Raw genomic sequence first — 12,450 nt, 5'->3', positions numbered from 1 at the left:
CCCAGGACAAGACCCCCTATTCCACAACCTATTCCTTCTCTTCTTGCCCTGGCTCCACGGTGCAACTGGAGGATGCTTGTAAGAATGTGTGTGGATGAGCCAGCCTGCTCATTCAACTTTATTCACACCCACATCCACTAGCTGCCCATGAACACCCCTCAGGCCTAGGGGTGTGCACACTTGTGAGTTGATCTGCTTTGGGAGGGTGAAGACCCACACAGGCCCTGGAAGCTGGTTTCGGAGCACTTGGGGCAGGACATCCCAGGGTCATGAGTATCTGGGGAAAAGTCTAGAAGGGAAGTTGTCCCTGCAGGTGGGTGTGTATCACAGCCCTGCAGACTGCTGGTTCCATGGAGAGGCATGGCTGGAGAAGGGCAGGAGAGGGCATTCTGAAGCATCAGCCCCCTGTCCTTTTCACTCCTGCTTTTCAGAGATCCTGCTTGTAACACATCCTTGAGCATCTCAGTAAAGAAAGCTTCCTATGCCATTCTGAAGTGTTTGGGTTAAGAACGTTTCTCATGTGAATAACACTTGGTCACCAGACTGAGGTCCAGCATATTCTTCATCTGGTCTGATAGAAATTCCTTGTCTTTAAATGTCATATATTTAAGGTAACAACTCTATTTTGCAGGTTGAAACAAAAACTTAAACTATATCAGTTAATGTTTTTAAAGTCAACCAAAGGGAAGGCACCTCTTCCCAGTGTGTTTCATCAATTGAAGTCTGGTGAATGTTTTTTTGTTTGCTGGTATGTTCTACCATGTGTGTGAGCATGGAGGTAGGAAAACTGTTTGCTCAGCCATTCCCTCTGTGGTTTGGTTTGCTGGAGAATCAGTCAAATGGAAAGGCTTTCCTCTGATGTGATTACAGAATCAAATATTTTATAATTCCCAGATACTTCTGAATCTTGAATAATTATTAAAGTCAGTGAACACTTTCTCTTTCTTTTCCTTGACTCCCTTTGGATTGAACTAGCCCGCAGGGCAACACAATATTATTTCCCTGGGCTAGGTGCACTTTCCTCTTCATGGATTATTGGGTGCCTATAGATAGAGTCCCCGTGCACAGCAGGCAGATTGTGCACCGCACAGTCCTGGAGGTAAATTTTGCCAAGAGTATAATTGTGCAAAGGGATTGTGCAACATGGTAGCCCTGCCTATGCATGTTTGGGGCAGGGATTCCCCCAACTGTGTATTCCCTGGGAGGCCTGATTTTCCTCCTCTTTCTGTCACCCATCATAAGCATATGGAGAAGATGGGTGTTTGAAGGGAAAATAATGTTATTTTCTGCATTTTCTCCCATTTTTTGAGAGAACTCATTCTCCTTCTAATATTAATGTAGATCAGGGAAAAGAAAAGCCATTTGTTAAAGAACTAACTATTATATAATAAATTATCAAACAATTACGCCAAAGGTATGTTTACAAACTCCTGTTCTATCTTGGTGGGTAGATTAGCTTCCTTGGGGGATCCAAACAGCTATGGCTTTTCCATTTTTATAAATGGTTCTGCATTTATAAAATTAAGAATGGACATTTATGCTATTAATTAAGAATGGAATTAATAGTGTAAAGGGATCCTTCAAATATCCATGTGTTATTGCTCACTTTTAACCAATAAATCTTATACCAGAGTGTTCTGCCTGCTTCCAGATGAGCAAGGAGACTTGTAGTCTGGTTCTTGGACTTCCCTAGCTGCATGGCCCCCAAATGCCAGTCTCCACTCCCGCTCAAAAGAAGAAACCAAGAATGCCTCCTGCTCTGGGACCGGAGGAGACATTGGCCTCTGCAGGCTTGCTGAAGAAGGGAGAAAAAGAATAGCAAGAAGCAATTGAACGCATTGATGAAGTACAAAATGAAATAGACAGACTTAATGGACAAGCCAGGGGGAGATTTTGAAAGTAGAACAGAAATATGACAAACTCTGCCAACCAGTTTTTCAGAAGATGTCAGAATTGATCGCCAAAATCCCAAATTTTGGGGTAACAATATTTGTCAACCATCCACAAGTGTCTGCCCTGCTGGAGGAGGATGAAGAGGCACTGCATTATGTGAGCGGAGTTGAAATGACAGAATTTGAAGATATTAAATCAGGTTACAGAATAGATTTTTATTTTGATGAAAATCCTTACTTTGAAAATAAACTTCTCTCCAAAGAATTTCATCTGAATGAGAGTGGTGATCAATCTTCAAAGTCCACTGAAATGAAATGGAAATCTGGAAAGGATTTGATGAAACGTTCAAGTCAAATGCAGAATAAAGTCAGCAGGAAGAGGCAGCATGAGGAACCAGAGAGCTTCTTTACCTGGTTTACTGGCCGTTCTGGTGCAGGTGCTGATGAGTTAGGAGAGGTCACCAAAGATGATATTTGGTCAAACTCATTACAGTACTACCTGGTTCCCGATATGGATGATGAAGAAGGAGAAGGAGAAGATGATGATGGTGATGATGAAGAGGAGGAAGGATAAAAAGCTTTGATGAAGAAGACAAGATGAAGGTGAAGAAGATGAAGATGATGATGAAGGGGGGGGGAAGGAGAGAAGAATGAAGGAAAAGATGATTACTAGAACACTGATAGGTTCCAACTTTCCTGTTTTAAAAATTTTCTCCAGTCCCTGGGAGCAAGTTCCAGTCTTTTCTTTTTCCTCTTGTGCTCTGTTGCCCTGTTGTTGAGGTCTCTTTGCTCTACACCGTGGTTCTCAACTTATTGCGGAATCCAATGGGAAAAGTGTCTCTACGCCTTTCTGTTTGAAATTCATTTTTATCCCTTTCTGTCTGAACAAAAACTGTATGGAATCAACACCACCGAGCTCTGGGGGAAAAAAGAAAAACCTGCTCCCTTCGTTCTGCTGTAAGCTGGAGGGTGCTAGGCCCCTATGTAGTAGTGCATAGAATTCTAGCTTTTTCCCTCTTTTCTCTGTATCTTGGGCTTAGAGAGTACACGGTGTCTCTATGTGAATATGGACAGTTAGCATTTACCAACATGTATCTGTCTATTTTCTCTTGTTTAAAAAAAGAAAAAACTAAAAAACAAAATGGGATTATAGAAGGTCAGCAAAGGGTGGATCTGAGATGTTTGGGTGGGTTAAGTGGGCATTTTGACAACATGGCTTCTCCTTTGGCATGTTTATTGTGATATTTGACAGACATCTTTGCAGTTTAAGATGACACTTTTAAAATAAATTCTGTCCTAATGATGACTTGAGCCCTGCCACTCAATGGGAGAATCAGCAGAACCTGTAGGATCTTATTTGGAATTGACTTTCTCTATTGTAATTTTGTTCCTGCTTATTTTTAAATTTTCTTTTTGTTTCACTGTAAAGGAAAGATGATGCTCAGTTTTAAATGTGAAAAGTACAAGTTGCTTTGTTACGATAAAACTAAATGTGTACACATACACACACACAAACAACACACACACACACACACACAAACTTATACCAAAATCACACCACTTTAGTTAGTTGTCCACTGGAAAGGTGCTCTTTGTTTCCGAGTTTCAAAGAAGCTAGTCTTCTTTTATTTGGCTGTGGCTAGGGACTCCACTGAGCAGGAATGACTATTCTGATATTTGCTTGTTACATTTTTGGTTTTCAAAGGTGGCATATTGAGGAGGTGCACTTATGGATTGCAGTATCCGTGGGTCCTGGTGTGTGGTGCGTGTGCTCACTCATTATCTTGATGTGCGGCTCACTACCACGTCTCTCCTTACACTATTGGAAACTTTCATTCTTAATAATTTAATTTATCCCTAGTGACTCCAGCCTCCCGTGACAGACTGAAAAACTAAACTTGATGAAGTCCAGATATATTTTAATTCTCTTCTATCAAGCCCAAGAGAGAATTTCTTAGCGACTATGCTGACTTATATGTCTTGAAAAAACTTTAACTGTGGGAATTTTGATGTATAATGAAGCCAGGAGAGGGACACATTTCATTCCAAAATGCTGCAAATAAAATTTAAGCAAGCAACATGACACACATTCTTTGTTTCTTTTGCTTTTTTTTTTTTTTTTTGCGATGAAGTCTCACTCTGTTGCCCAAGCTGGAGTGCAGTGGTGTCACCTCGGCTCACTGCCACTTCTGCCTCCTGGGTGCAACTGATTCTCCTCCCTCAGCCTCCCAAGTAGCTGGGACTACGAGCACGTGACACCATGCCCAGCTAATTTTTTTGTGCTTTTGGTAGAGATGGGGTTTCACTGTGTTGGCCAAGCTGGTCTCAAAATCCCGGCCTCAAGTGATCCACCCGCCTTGGCCTCCCAAAGTGCTGGGATTACAGGTGTAAGCCACTGTGCCTGGCCATGACACATATTCTTAACTATTCTCCAAAAGGGAGAACACTAGAAAAGTGGTAATTTGAAAATAGAAACTGTCCAGTAGCAACTGGATGGCTCATAGCTCCAGTGGTTCTAATAAGTGCTCAGTGGAGAGTCTGATACATATTAGGTGCTCAATAAAATATTTGTTAACTGAATAAACAAATCAATCGGATCTTGTTCAGAGAAATTCCAAAGCAGAGAATATCTGCCACAAGTGCTCACATCAACCATGCCTATTAGCAGCACCGTGTTGTTTGCTCTCACAGAAAGGGATTTGATTTGGCATTTGCTGAAACAGGCCGCCATCTTACAGACGGCATTCAGACTCAGAAGAGTTAAATACTTTCCTCACAGCTACTAAGCACTAGAACTAGAATAAGAATGTGTGCTTTCTGACTCTGAGTCTAGGATTCTAGGACTTCAAGGGTTTCCTATCTTTTTGAAGTCTTGGGGCAGAACAATGTAAAGGAGCAGCTGGAAAAACTGAAATGAAATTACTATTCACTCTTACATAGGAAGAATAAAGATAACTCTTGAGGGCCCTGATATATTATAGTAATAAAAGTAAGACTGAGGTAGCAGAAGCACATGAACATGCAGGGAACACTTCCAAACATCCTTGAAAAGGCCTAAGTTCTAAGGACAGGAAACATGAGGAAGCAGAGAAGGAAGGAAATGTGTCTAAATTCTTCCAAGCTGTTTCTTTTACTATTCAGGCCAAGCCTTCTATCTCTTAATCAAAATTTCAGGGAAAGCTTATGGCAGATGAGACTTTTGGGAGTACATTAGAAAACAGGAGGGAAAAAGGCCTTGTTACTCACTGATTTGTATCCTTGTGTTATTTTATAATATTATTAAAGCTCTTTCTATGTTATATAGATTCTGTTTCTCAGCTGTACTGCAAATCTATTAGGACGAGTCTCTTGTCTCTTTTATATATTCCTTGTACTGTGTCTATGTGTGGTGGTCTCTCGGTCGAGCAGGCTGTACAGTTTATTCGAAGTGTTCCAAGGAGCTTGTGTGCCTCCACTGCTCTGACCTCATTTTTGCAATGTTAATTAAGTTGGGTAGATGACCCTATTCGACTGATAACACTCACTAGCTCACTAGTATATGGTAAGTAGTTTATTCTCTTAGTTAGTTGACCGTGACCAGATTAAAGCCCAAAAAGATAAGAAAAAAAAAATCAGGTGGTAGAGAGTGGGAAACAGAGGTATAGGACACTGTTTTGGGAAAGTGGATCTTCTTGTGTTCCTACAGAGGATAACTTGGGCATGTCAGGATGAGGTATTACAAGAAGAGAGAACAAGAGAGGAGGCTCACCATTAAATTTGGCTTCTGGCCTTGGGTCAGCCTTGCATGATGTTTTGTAGACTGAGAGTAAGGAAGGAGAAGTTGAGACAAAAACTTTACTCTCTGGTCACTGAGAGTAAAGATTCTCTTTGTGCTAGCTTATTCTTAAGCAGTATGCATGAGGCTTTTAGGGGTTTGTTGCTGAAGAAAATTCATCCTCTCGTGCTAATTGGGCAGGGATTCCAGGGTATTAAAACCAAAATCATCTGACCACCTGAGTTATAGTAATTTTAGTGCTTAGGTTGTTTATTTTCATTGTATAGCACGACCAAATACTATTCAGTCTGGCTGCATGGAATGAGATATGGCTAATTAGATTTCCTGGCTAACCTAGGTTAAGACAGAAATGCCATATTAACAGTAGCACCCTTAAACCTGGGGAAAGAGGCTCTTCTCTCATGTTACTTGCTTTAGAATGCCCTGCTGGTCTTCCTCTACTGTGGCATGCCTTATGGGGAGAGGATTCTGCAGAGCCATGTGGATATTGTCAATCCAAAGCACCCCATTCCCTCTTCTAAACCATTTGATACCCCACAATTCCTACCTAAGTGATCCCAAGATGACTTCCAGGGCCTACGTGGGTCTCTCTTGGGGTCTCATCTCCCAAAGGTGAACTGTACCTCTTGTGTGGAGCACTCCTAGGACCAAAGAGTGTGGGGCTGTGTATGAATCTTAGATGTGTGGGCTGAGGTGTCCTTGGGAGTGTGTGTAAGGCCCCTCACTGCAGAAAAGAACTGAAGGTGGGGAAGAGAAGAGAAGGGAGTGGGCTACTGGCTGGAGACCCCTGACTCCAAAAATTTTAGGCATGGGCTGACATTTCAAACTCTCCAGTGGGAAACGATTTAGAGCAGTCAACTCACATTGACTTTGAAGTGCAGGCACTACTTTGAGTAACTAGGCTTGATTGCAGAGGTCCTTGCATGGCCTCCTGGTCTGCATGTTGAACAACAGTGGTTATTGTTCTCTGGACGCTAATGCTGTAGGTACTAGATGTGACTGTTCTCCAGAGACATTCCTAGGGAGTTGCTAATGGTGGTGGTGGTAATTGCTATTATTATTTCATGAACATTGAAATCTTTTATTTTTTTGTAAAGTTGTCTCCTTGAATACTGGACTGTAAAGGTGTGTGGATGTGTTCTAGAAAATTGAGAATTCTAGTTAATTGAGTTCTGGTTATTTAACTTTTTACTGTAGTTTGTACTTGCTGTTTGTTCAGCGTCTAGGCAATTTTGCATGGGCATATTTTATCCTTTCTCCCTATCTCCATTAGTCTTCAAGATCAGGAAGATGATTTATGTCATTTTAAAATAGAGCCTTCCTCTGTCTCTCATTTTCCTTCTTCTCTCTAAGGTATATTGTTGCCTACTATATCCTGTGCCCTGTGCTGGAATTTCTCTTGTGCTAATTTTTATTGATAACATATGATGGCTTAAAATGTCATCTAATGTTTAGTAAATTCATAATAGAAAATAACTTTGTTCCCTCACAAATTTTTACAGACATTTAAAATTAGCACTTCAATATCCAAGTATTTTGCTTTTTCTGAATCTGGAGAGAAACTAACACCTGTAGGTATTTGTTGACATGCAAAAAATGCATGCAATAATTTTAAAATTTTATACCCTATAATTGGTTGTATACTATTAATTAGACCTCTTCTTTAGCTCTCTTACTGTATACACTCTTCTGTTTTCCCAAATTCTCTCCTCTTTCTCTAAATTCTTCACCCTGTTCCCCACCCTTTCCCTGCCTTGTCTCTGGGTTTTTGTCTCTCTTGCCTCATTTTTCCTTCTTTCTCTCTCACTTTCTTCCCCCACCCCTTCTCTCTTGTTTCACTCCCCACTCACGTATGTGCCGCTTCGTCTTTGTGTTTATATCTACCAGGGGAAAGACCAACCATCTTTATTTTTTAATTTTATTTTACTTTAAGTTCTGGGATACATGCGCAGAATGTGCAGGTTTGTTACATAGGTAAATGTGTGCCATGGTGGTTTGGTGCACCTATCAACCCATCACCTAGGTATTAAGCCCCGCATGCATTAGCTATTTATCCTGATGCTCTCCTTCCCCTCACTGCCTCCCAACATGCCCTGGTGTGTATTGTTCCCCTCCCTGTGTCATGTGTTCTCATTGTTTAGCTCCCACTTACGAGTGAAAACATGTGGTGTTTGGTTTTCTGTTCCTGTGTTAGTTTGCTGAGGATGATGGCTTCTGGCTTCATCCATGTCCCTGCAAAGGACATTATCTCATTCCTTTTTATGGCTGCATAATATTCCATGGTATATATGTACCATATTTTCTTTATTCAGTCTATCATTGATCGGCATTTGGGTTGATTCCATGTCTTTGCTATTGTGAATAGTGCTGCAATAAACATACACATGCGTGTATCTTTATAATAGAATGATTTATAATCCTTTGGATATATACCCAGTAGTGGGATTGCTGGGTCAAACGGTATTTCAGGTTCTAGATCCTTGAGGAATCACCACACTGTCTTCCACAATGGAACCAACCATCTTTTAAAGTAACAAATGACGTCTAAGTGTGAAGTCCCAAGTCAAAGAGCTGGAGAGTCATACAGTTTCAGAGTTGTTGCAGTTTTGATGATTGATTCTCTGGCAGGGTCCTCCTCATTTTGCACCTGAAAATATAGGTCTAGTGAATTATATCACTTGTCCAAGCCCACACAATGACCAGGCTTCCTAGCTCTGATTTATCAGTCCAGTCCTTTTCTTAAAAATAGTTTCTGAATATATGCAGGTAAAAATAATAAATAAGCCATCATAAGTTACAGACATGTATGTCTGCTTCTATGGTGCCAAGGAAAGAAAACAAGGGGGAGGCATGAACATAAAATAACACAGGTGCACTTATACGTTGTTTCTTCAAAAGATCATGAAAAGTTAGCTTAGAAATTGCCAGTAAGAACTATGACAAACAAGCTCAGACAAGTTACTGCAGAGAGGAGCGTATTTAGTTAGAAAGCAGGAGAAGTACGCTTGTCAACAGGCAGAAAAGGAGGAGCTATGGACCTTACAATTGGAAAATGTGATTCAAAAAAAAAAATAAAGAAGTTGATCCTTCTTGATTTTTCTTGTTTTGAAATTTATGGCAACAAGTACAACAAACCTACTTTAATGTATAAATTAAAATTAGTATACTGTGATTTACTTGGGCTAATATAAATGTAAAACCCTTTAAGCTAGACCAGCTGTAATTATATTCCCAAAGATTTGATTTTTATCATTATTTACAGCTAATAAGACATTTATGATCTCTTTTTGGTTGTCTCTGGTGAAGCATTGTTGGCAATGCTTTCCTGACTTGAAATTCTCATGTGTGTTGAAATCAAATTAGGAAAATGAGTAAGTAAATAACTTATCCTAAGAGTATAATCTCTCCTTTGTGACATAAATTAGAAATCCATTCACATCTGTGGAATAATTCCCAGTTTTGCGACTAAATAATCTGACATGCACAAGCAAATATGCCAATCTTTTCTCGGTCTAGGAGAATTTGGTCACTTTCTACTTGAACAAAACAAGCTATATGTGCTTTTAAATAGATGTATCATTTTCTTAAAATTGGATTATGAAGAGCTGATCTGAGCTGCAATCAGATGGATAATTAAACAGCAAAGGTAAGAGGCCTCTGACTGCGCATGTTTACAGTGTTAATTGAAAAAATAAAAATATGATTTTTAATTCCTAAAGATAATTTGACCAATGCACATGTACAATGATGTAAGGTTCTCTCACTTTCCATTTTAATCTCAAGATTGTGGAGGCATTTGAACCTAGCTTTCTCACAGAGAATGGATGAAGTTTGACTGGAGAAATCTGACCACATTTTATGTTTTTCTGGGGTGTGTATAGTTGAATGAAAACATGAAGATGCTACGTTTAAACAATTTTTTAATTTTGTTTTTTCTTCCTTCAGCTATGATGCTTTATTTTCTCAGGTCTGTTTAATCATCTGGAATACTTTTTTGAGTGATTTTTAAAATGATAAGAAATGTTCCCTCTTCCATAATGTAGCTGTTGCCTCTGAAATGCCATAGGTGTTTGAATTTTTTAAGTCCTCATTTGTGGCAGTTATTACGTTTTGCTTCATGTTATAGTAATTTGGCATGTAAACATATCGTTTGTACCAAATTTTAAACTGTTTGAGGACAGGGTTCATGTCATTGTCTTCTTTACCCTGGGCTTTTCATTGGGTTGGTGAAATGTTTGTGGAATTGGCGAATGAAGATAAGACATATATTGTCTTCTGAGAGTGGGCAGACATGTGGCGGGCTGTTGCTGGATAATGTGCTCATAATGTCCTGCAGATTAATTTGGTTCTTTGATTGAAAATGAAGTGAAAACAGGCATCTGCAGTCCAACCTTTTCCTGGTGTTATTCAAAATGTAATTCAATGTGATCAATTACATTGAAAATAATTGAGAAATGAGATGACACTTAAATTAGTTGAAGACAAGTGTGGATTTTGCCCTTGGTTCTTTGGATAAGTAAACTTTTAGTGTTTTCTCAGAGATTTACAAAATTCCAGGGGCTGTGTATTCTTGCCTATAGGACATCCGAATCCTGAGGCTTTTCTTCTTATCATTTCTCATTTAACTGCTTATTAATTCTTTCCAAGAGAAGGAATAAGAAACATGAATTTTTGCTGTTAATTGAAGCTTCCCTTAAAACTGTTTGGACTGTCTTTTGGGCTATTGAGAAAAACTATTTGGTCACTTTTCCTGTTTTTTTGAGAGTCCAGGTAGAAGAGTTCTTTATTATTGTCATTACATAGTTAATAATAATATTTCTGTTTCTCTTTTACATAGCATAACTTTTCAACAAACCTGGCAAAACATCATCCAGGCATTCTGGTCAGTAAAGATCCTGTTATCAGTTGTGCTGCAAGACATTATTGAGCGGATAGTGTAACTGGTCCAGTTTCCCCCTTTTGTCTCTGTAGAGAGTTTGGCAGCATAGCAGAGGGTCCCATGGAAGTAGGGATAAAAGGGAATTCTTCTTTGGCTTTTAAAAATCTCTCAACTCCATTTAAACCTCTGCAAGTTTTCCTCCTTGGGAGATATGGAGTGGTTCCAACATCCTTAGTATCAGTTGCCTTTTGGTCAAATTCAACCTTTAATCCCTTCTAAGAATGGGAAAATAAAGACATCTATTATGACATCCTAAAAGCCTGTAGTTATTGAGAGAGCTGCCAAGACTAGAATTATAACTTGGGCCTCTGCTATTATGAATATATTACTTGCTGTGAACTCACATGGAGTAAACTTGTGTTATTGTAGAAGTAGCAAAGAGGCCAAAAAAGAGACAGGGGCAAAAAGACATGATCATCACAAAGAAAAGATAAATGTTTGAGCTGATGGATATCCCAATTTTCCTGACTTGATCATTACACATTGTGTACAGGTATCAAAATATCACATGTACTTCCCAAATATGTACAACTATTATATATCAATAAAAGCAGTTTAAAAAGTAATCAAAAGCAGTAGCAGAAATATATTCCTTATGTAATTTTCATCGCATTTGAGCATCTAGGATTTTTGACAAGACACTGGGCTTCTGTCTACCATAGGGTGCTTAGGATGCCTAGTGATCTCCAGAACTGTGGGGTATCAGTTCAAGAGTCTGCTCCAAGAATACGTTAAGTGCTTACTTAACGCAGAGCACTATCTTTAATGCTTTGAAGATTCTAAGTTCTATTTTTGACCCATCTTCTATGTTGGGCAATTTATTTTTATGATTTTTGCTTCTGCTTCGTCATTTATATGTAGGTGACAGTAATAGTAATGGCCTGGTAACCTTACAGGGAACTGCAGGTTGATGGTGGGGAAGCATCTTATTCTAATACACCCATATAAAGACATAAAGATAGCATTTATATATTTGTAGTCAAATCATTGGTTCATCCTATTTTCTGCAGGTGGAGATAGATATCACCATGTATATGGCCAATTGTCTTTATCCAGTTCAATTTGGCCAGGTCAATGAAATTTGTATTTATGTCATACTCTTGTATTGTGGGAGATAGAAGTGTAATAGTGCCCCTAATTTACTTTTGGTAAAATTGAGGTTAAGTGATTTTCCCAAATTTATTTTGATATAAAGTAAATTGCAGATACAAGTTTTTTGGTCCCTAACCTTGTGTTATTTAATTGTTCCACAAAGAAATGCTGCATATTAAAATTATCATTTTAAATGGTTCACTCAGCCCTTTTGTCCCTCCCTTCTCCAAGTAAAACAACTAACCCCTATTTTTCAGTTTGTTGTGAATTCAGTTTGTCCAAACTAGGCTGGGGATAGGTTAATTAAATAATTATATGGTGATTAACATGGGGTTAGAATTTGTGTCAGATTGGGGCAAAACCACCTTTTGAATACCTAGAAGATAGTGAAATGTACTTAATACTAACATTGTCGTGAATATCAATCACAGGTTTAGAAGTCTTTTGATATATATGAGCTAAATATGGGGTTGAATCCCCACCAATCATATCTTAACAGATTTTTTAAAAAAGATAAGTCTCTGAATCAGCTGGTTTACTTTATTTGTCTCTTTCTCATAAAAATGACAATAAAATTATGGTATGTGAACTTCTGATTATTTAGATTCCAGTTAAACAGGATTTTACTTTAGTTTCTTTTATTACGAAGAGAGAGAATAATGGTTTCTTACTTTTCAATTCCATTTAGAAGGAAGTTGTTTCTTTCAGAACACCAAATGAAGCTTTCTTGCCAGCCATCCTATAGGACATTT

At 38.8% G+C, this 12,450-nt stretch overlaps 1 protein-coding gene and 1 pseudogene across 2 annotated transcripts in view; both read left to right on the top strand.

The window, feature by feature from the left end:
- The window catches only part of PDE4D (phosphodiesterase 4D), a 1,542,529-nt gene that overhangs the window by 77,722 nt on the left and 1,452,357 nt on the right, over positions 1-12,450 (top strand). The gene's annotated exons all lie outside the window — the stretch shown is intronic.
- On the top strand, positions 1,698-2,565 carry LOC100462454 (protein SET-like; annotated as a pseudogene).

This window comes from Pongo abelii, chromosome 4 (genome assembly GCF_028885655.2).
Source record: "Pongo abelii isolate AG06213 chromosome 4, NHGRI_mPonAbe1-v2.0_pri, whole genome shotgun sequence".
NCBI classification, from domain to species: domain Eukaryota; kingdom Metazoa; phylum Chordata; class Mammalia; order Primates; family Hominidae; genus Pongo; species Pongo abelii.
The sequence above is the reverse complement of the archived record's forward strand: the minus strand, read 5'-3'. Positions and strand labels throughout refer to the sequence as shown.